The sequence below is a fragment of the Furipterus horrens genome, unplaced genomic scaffold (genome assembly GCF_987537825.1).
Source record: "Furipterus horrens unplaced genomic scaffold, mFurHor1.1.pri manual_scaffold_4, whole genome shotgun sequence".
Taxonomy (NCBI): Eukaryota; Metazoa; Chordata; class Mammalia; order Chiroptera; family Furipteridae; genus Furipterus; species Furipterus horrens.
In genome coordinates, this window is record NW_028327174.1 from 130263673 (window position 1) to 130271798 (window position 8126).

General features: G+C 37.8%; 1 non-coding gene across 1 annotated transcript; it reads right to left on the reverse strand.

Annotated features, from left to right (window-relative positions):
- Window positions 1-4089: 4089 nt before the first annotated feature.
- LOC150012858 (U6 spliceosomal RNA) lies at window positions 4090-4191 on the reverse strand. The gene has a single exon (XR_016510914.1). It is a non-coding gene; the product is annotated as a U6 spliceosomal RNA (small nuclear RNA).
- Window positions 4192-8126: the final 3935 nt, after the last annotated feature.

Sequence of the window (8126 nt, forward strand, 5' to 3'; positions counted from 1 at the left end):
ATACAAAATATAGACATATACCTGTAACACAAAACTTGTTGGAAACAAATAATTTCCAATCAATCTAATGTGTAACAAACCCCATTAATCCTAGCTTGAATCTGAGTGGTTTGTTCTTTATTATTTTTCTCTACCGAACACAAATACCTTATTTTTAAAAGCAAACATTTAGAAGGCCAGATTATCTTGATTACTTAATGTCATAACTGATAAAAAGGGGCTTCAATAAATGCCTTAATTTCATATATTTTGTGTAATAAGACTTTGTAATCTTTACAGTATTTACCAGAGTTTTGTGTGTGAGTAGTGCTCAGTCAATTTATGTTAATTAACTGAAGGGATAAAATACAGGCAGCTTTCCATTTATTGTCAATGAGTAAAAAATTCTCCTCTTTACAGACTTACATGGTGTTGCCATGTGGATGATTGCATCCTTATATGTTCACAGAAGAAGGTTAAAAAGGTACATTATAACAAATACCTACTGAGTGCCAGTCACTTTATATCCATTATCTCATTAATTTTTAGCACATCCTTATGCTATAAGAATATAATCCCTATTTATAGGTGAAAAAATAAGTCTTAGATAAAACAACGAGAAGAAGCCTAGTCAGGATTGGAGCAAATTCTACCTGACCACAAGCCTATCTATTTCTCATACTATAGTCAAATCTGTGCTGTGTTACCGCAGCTTCATAAGATGCTTTTGCTATAGCTGTTTTCAAATGTCTAAGTGCTTGGCTGGGTCATAAAAGGCAGGAGAAGAAAGCAGAGTCAAATTCCCTACAGATAAGATTTTCAATCCAAATGGTATATGCTGTTCTTTGCATGACTTCACAGTGCATCCCAATACTGTGCAGCTCTGCTCATCTCAGGGCATATGGGAAGAGTTTTATGTTTTAAACAATTAGACTTGACAGCACTGTTGTTTTTTTCTTATTTAATATCCCTCAGCCCTGGAGACCAGCCAGAATCTGTATTCTCTCTCCAAATTTAATTCTTATACCTCGTACATATCACTTAGTTGTCAGGAGGCAGCAACTTAATGGCATTTGTTCCTGTGGCTTAGGAGCATCTGGGTTATGTCCCTTTTTAGATGGCCTGCTTAGCTCAGAGGGAATAATTTTTTGTCTAATGATCTTTCAGGGGCTCTTATCATTGGTGATTTTGCTTTCCAGATCCAGATATTGTTCTGCAAATGCCATGAGATGATAAGATTTCTAGATATTAATTTGTGTCTGCTCAAAGGAGGGCAGAGCAGGAAACAAGGATGTAACAGAGGAGAAACTAACAAAGTCATAGTTGTGGCATGTAACTTGCTGGTTTGGCAAGTCTAAAACTCCAGGGGAAATGGAAATGTGTTATGGAGCAGTAAAAAAAAAGGAATGCATCTCTGCATTTTGTATCATTTCAAGTCAACTAAACTATTTCAATTCAAATCACTTGCACTCAATCGATTCAGTTCAGTTTAGCTCAATTCAACAAATATATCTTTGAGCGCCTAGCAAAGAACAGGTACTATCCTAGACACTGCAACGACTTAGATTTCTTTAAGGCTTTTTGTGGCCAAACAGTACAGAATCAATAATGTGGATAGCTTTACGAAAGTCTCTTCACTTCCCTGGGTCTCAATTTCCTCATCTGTTAAGTGATGATCTCTTCTAGTCATTCATATTTGCTGACATTTTTTATGGGAAGAATATGCTTTAATTGAAAGAGCACTTACTTTAAAACTGGTGATTTATATTTTATTTTTTTGAATTTTTATAAGTTTATTTTTTGAGCCAAACTGACAACATACAAGGAGGGGACCCAAAAAACACCCAGAATTTATTTATAAAAAATTGTGTATTTTTTCTTACATGTTTAAACTTCAGTCACCTTCAAAGTACTCTCCTTTTGATGCAATAAACACATTAAGCCACATATTCCACTGCTCAAAACAGTTTTTGAACTCATCAATTTTGATGCCTTTTAGTGCTTCTGTCATTTTTTGTTTCACCTCTTCCACATTAGCAAAACATTTTCCTTTGAGGACTTTTTTCATCTGGAGAAACAAAAAGAAAGTTGCGTGAGGCAAGATCAGATGAATAAAGAGGGTGGGGCATGGGGGTCACGCAGTTTTTGGTCAAAAACTGCTGAACGCTTATTGTGGTGTGGTAAGGTGTACTTATAAATCACCCATCATGAAATAGGCAAATATGTTGAATGAGTCCTCAAAAAAAATCCACTGAAGCCGAATGTAGCCTCTCACAACAACACCGGCTGGTACACTGATACTGATGGGTTCCTAGAACACTCACCTCATGGGAGAAGCCTGACAAGGGGCCCACACTTGAGAAGATAATTCTGGGTGTTTTTTCGGTCCCCCCCTTGTATCTTGGGAGGCAACATCTCAAATTTTCCTCTGGTGATTTATAATTTAGTTCTGGTTCTGCTCTTACTTAGCTGTTTGAACTTGGTAAATTACTCAGCTTTTTGGAGTCTCATCTGAGAGGTCAGAGTAACTGATTTCTAAGGTTCCTTTTTTACCATGTATTCCTATGAGACTGGATATAACCTCATTTGTCCATATTACTATTTTGCCTAGAGTAAGCAATCAAATCATGGGGATTTTTGTTGTTGTTTAATCTAATTGTTATTCTTTACTCAAAAGTGGTATAGTGGTATAGCTTGTAAAATGTGGCTGCATACTTATGCAACCGGGATCTGTGGCAGAAAATGTGGCTCTGACCAGAAGAAGAGTGATTTTGAAAATAAAATATTTTCAAACATGAATATCTCTGACTACAGAGTAGTTTATGGCAAGATTTTAATTGGCTGGAGTGGGGGTTCATTTGTCAACTTGCAGCAAAAAATATCTTATTAATCTAACATTTATTGAGATCTATTGTATGTATTTCCAGTTCACAAACATTGCAGTTTCCCTGTCTATAGTGCCCTTTGTGCATAAGGATTCTCTATCTGATTGACATCAGGCTTTATCACGTGACTTACTTTAGCCAGTAAGATGAGGAGGAATTCAATGTGCCACTTCAGAATGGAGGCTTTAAGAAAGGCAGTGAAAAATTACTGTGCTCCCTTTCTTTCTACCATGAGACCAGCAATGTTCCATGGCCCAGAGCATCCATCGGCCTGGGGCTTGTCATGAAAATACCGTGGAACTATCTTGTCATTAACTGTAGTGTGATGAGGACTAATTTTTTATCAATGTAACCTGCTAAGATTTCTTTTTCCATTGCTTATAATTCCGTCCACCCTGACTCCACTGTGCTTGCTACTGAGAAACACAGTGATGAGCAAGGCAAATCTAATCTTTATGGATATTTCAGCAAGATGTAAAAGTAATGTATGGTGCATATTACAGTACAAGAAGTGTGTGGCACACGCATATATCAGGGGAGGCAAACCTGGCCTTGGTGTCAGAGATGGCCATCTTGATAATATTCGTTTACGCTGATAGTTTATAACTTAATATTAAGGAGTGAAACTGGCCGAGGGCCAGGAAGGTGAAGTGTGTTGCAAACAGAAAGAAAATCACAGGCCAAAGCACGCGGACAAAAAAGTTATGGGACATTGAAGGAAATCATTGTCCAGAGTGACTGCAAGACAGAGTAAAGGGGAAACTGAGAAGGAACATGGCTGGTGAGATAGCATCAATAATAATAATCACATGGAGCATTCATTAGCTTTGCGCTAAGTGCTTTACATGCATTTCCCTCACGATTATTATCACCATTTTATAGAAGAGGAAATTGAGCCAGAAAGAGGTTTAATAACTTGCCTGTAGCCACACAGCAGGAATGTGATTTTATCTGAAAGGCAATAGGAAATCGCCGAATGGTGTTACACGGGGGAGCCTCATTATCAGTTTCAGTTTAGAAAGCTCATCTGGTGGCAGCAGGGTCCCAGTGCAGAATCCTGCTCTGGTTGGAGGAGGTGTGGGCCTGGGCTTCTGCTGCTCTTCCCAGCCTAACTCCATTGACCAAGGCGGTTGGCAGGAGGGAAGGTAATAGCTGGAGCACTGTGGAAAAGGTCACTTAAAAAATGCTTTTAAAGAATTAATAAACTTTATTGTTTTTTAAATTAAAAATGATGCAATGCTTCATGAATTTGCGAGTCATCCTTGCCCAGGAGCCATGCTAATCTTCTCTGTGCTGTTGCATTTATTATATGTGCTGGCAAAACCACACAGAAAAGTTCAAGTTCTGAAGGAGTAGGGGTGATATATGCAAGGAAAAATAAATTATGGGTCCCAAGAGCATTAATATTTGGGTAGTAGTTTTAATAACAATATAAATATAATAAATTGATCCCCAAATGAGCTCTTCTTCCTAATTCAAATAATGGATATGATATTACATCCATACCTTGAGCATTTCAATTTACTTTTGACTGTAAAATAGATACTACAATGGGTATATTCAAGGCAAAGCCAATATCTTTAAGTAGATTTAGTTCGTGGTCCATGTATTCTTTCCTCCTTGTTTACTGAGGCTGAATAATAGTGATCATAATTCCTGTTTCTCTTTGTTGAAAGTAGAGATGTATAGACCAAGAGTGGAAAAATGTTCTTCATAAATGATAGTGACATCTCTGACAGTTGTTTTCTGTGAGTTGTTTGGTGTCCATCAGAAGCCTCTAGAGACCTGGGCTTAACTGAAGAGGTCCCCAAGTCGAGATGCTAGGGCCTGTGATTAGCATGAATGTTGTTCAGATCTTTGTAGAGTACCTTCTGTTTCAATACAATTCAAAGGAAGAATTGCAGGTAATTTTGACATTTATGGTTTGCTTCCTATACACTATCCCCAGAACTATCACTCTCTCTTTCCCTTTTTCATTTCATTTTCTCCTTCCCCTTCTTTCCTTTTTCTCTCCCATCCCTGCTTGCTCCCTTGACTAGTCCTTTTTCTCTTTTAAAACAGTGAGTGTCTGCAGAAAATAACATGCTGGAAATTAGCTGACTGTCAATATGCATAAGAAGATTTACTGCAACAGAGAAAGGATGTTATGAAACATTGCACCTATTAATCTTTTTGTTTTTGTCTGTAAAGACCTGGATTTGGCTACTTTCATTCATGTGCTTTTAAGGAGGTGTAGTTGGATCACAACAGGAGATGTGAGTGGTGATAGAGATTTACAACTCAAGTGTCCAGGAATACAGGTCTGCTTTGCAATTGTGGCTTCTTCTTTCACAGCCCCAGGCACTGTGTCCTTTGAAGTGATTCTGTGAGGCCACTTGGCAGAGGTGTTTAATGTTGCTCTTTCCAAACAAACTGCCTGGCCAGAGAAGTTGTCAGAAAAGATCAGTGCAGGTTTAGGGATGGTTTTTTTGAAGTTTTCCTGAAATAAGCAATAATGAGTTGCCAGCTTTAATAGCTCTTTTTATAGATCTTGCAGCAGCTGGATCAAAGTCTAATGAAGATGTTTGCATCTGACAATGGCAGGCCTGCACATTTCTCTCCTATTTCTTGAGTGCACAAATGCATTTCATTTGGGAACATGAAAGGCATATTTAGTGACAACTGATGGTTCTTTGTTTTTTAATTCCCAATAATGTCTTCAGTAAGTGCTTTTGTTAACATTTTTGCATTATACAATAGGTGACACAGGAAGATAATCGGTGTGCTGAAAGCAATTAAAGAGTTTATATCCAACTTGTTCTGCCTATTAAATGGATCCATTCAGCATAGAAGCACATTAACATCTTTACAGTGAAATGATTCTGGAAATAGGTTATTCATGGGGCCTGTGCATCTTCCTCCTGCTGCAATAAGACATATCTTCAAGATTGGAGAAAAGGAATAAGCTATTTTTCTCCCCTCGGAACTGTAAACAGAAGTAAAACTATTAATAGATGCTGTAGCTAATCCCAAGAAGCTGCAACTGGGAGATTAAATAATGTCATGATGAGAGAAAGCTGGGATGAAGGGAGGGGGTGGAGGGAGGCGAGTTCCCCGATCACTATGCTACATTAGACAAGGACAAACTGAAGGACTCTAGCTGATCATAAGCTTGACAATTGGTATAACAGGGAATTCCTATTTCTCAGCAAAGTAAATATCACTTCATCTATTTCCTGAGAACCATTCTAATGGGAAGATTTATGTTTTCTTTCTTAAGTAGTAGTCAAAATGATTTTAAATGGGGTTTGGGTGCCTTGGAGATGTAGCTAAGCTTAAAGAGGATGCATGAACTTTGTGAGCAAAAAAATGTGTTTTATGATTAAAAAAATAGAACTGAGAGGCCTTTGGGTAAGCTCACAACTTACTGGGACCCCATCTTTATTGCCACATTGAATATATTATAACAAGAGAGACTGGACTGTAATTAAATCTTGTACCTGGCATTTTAGAAATTATTACATGTCCCAAGTTTTATTGCTACTTACACTCTTGGAATTTGTTCATCATCTTCAATGAATGCATATAGACTGAGATGCATTATGAGTCAGCAGCTCTGCTAAGGAGCAGCACATCTCTTCAGATCTTCACACAAACTCTGAGGTTGGCATTACTGCTACAATTTAGCAGTCCACGGACATCATCACCATCATCATCATTATCATCATCATGACTTGGAAGTTTATTAGAAATTCAAATTCTCTGGCCCTACACCAGATTCAATACATCAGAATCTTCAAGTGCGGGCCCCAGGAATTTGTTTTAGCAAGCTCCATGGGTGATTTTTATGCTCACTACAGTTTGAAAAGCAATGTTTTATAGTTGAAAAGTCTGAAGCTCAGAGTATTTGGGTGACATGGTAAGATAATATACCATCAGAAAAACAGGGTTGAATTTTGATTTAGGTTTTCTTATTATGCCTCAAGCTGGAATCTTTTACAGGATAATTGAAATACTTGGTCATCCCCTCCTGGGATAAGGATCACAGTTGGTCTCTAAAAATGATCTTTCATTAAGGATTGTGACTGAAGATGTTTGGCATCTATGACTGATTTGAGCCATTGTTTCTCTGCCAGAATATAAATTCTATTGTCTCTGCCAATGCCCTTAGCTCTTGATAGAAACTGGAATAGCCTCACTTCTGGTGTTTAAAGAGACAAGAAAAACTCAGTGACTGGCAGGTGGGACAAAGGATGAGAGTATGTGGCACTCATCAATTTCACCCACTGGAACAACATGGAGAGGACTGAATGTTGATCATCTCTCAACATTCTTATACCTCTTAAATTCTGGGAGAAAGAATAGACCTGTGGATGTTATTAAGTGAATCAAAAAAATTCTTTTTGTGATTGAAGATCACTAAAAATCAGCAGTGAGTTGACCTAGATCAAGGAATTCATTGGGTGCATGAGAATAAAGACTAGCACACGGGGAAAATTGTTTATTGATATTCGGCCCTAGAGGCTGTCATCTTCCATCCTTGAATAATTAGCTCAGGCCTTTGCTACTCAGGCTGCATGGAGCACTCAGAAGGAGCTGGATGCTCATTAGGACATGACTACTTTTACTAGTGTCATTTGCTTTCTCTTTACCTATTTTCTTAACCCTTTTCCTCGATAGCAGTAGGAAGTCATGGCCCAGAGTTGAAATGTGTTATTCACCAATAAAGTCAGCCTTTCAAAACAAAACTAATGCTGTTATTTGGCAGCTGATATTGTGACTAAAGGGTTTCAAGGAGGGAGTATGTTAGAGGAAAGTACCTCTAGCATCAAACCAACTGAGGTTCCTGCCCTGGGTGACCAGAAGGTTTCAGGGAGGGTTGTATGTCCTTGGGCATGTTACTTTTAACCTCTGAATCATAGTTTTCTTCTGTTATATAAGGAGTGTTTTATAACTCATAGAGTGATTGCATGATCATATATGCAGCTGGCCTAGAACCATCTACATTTACATATGTTTTGATGTAATTATGTATAGCATTCCCTTTCACTCTGAAAGTGTCCTGATTTGGATGATAAGTTATATAGTCACACTAATTTGGTAAGATACTATATATAATGTGTCATGTTCCATTGGTATTCAGTAAACAAGAGATATTATTTGAATATTACATCTGGAAGATACAGTTGTATCTTCTCACTAAACCAGTCTTAGTTTTCCTCCCTGGAAAATGACTGTTGAAACACTCAAGACTGTGCCTGTCTGTGCTAGAGGGTATGACAA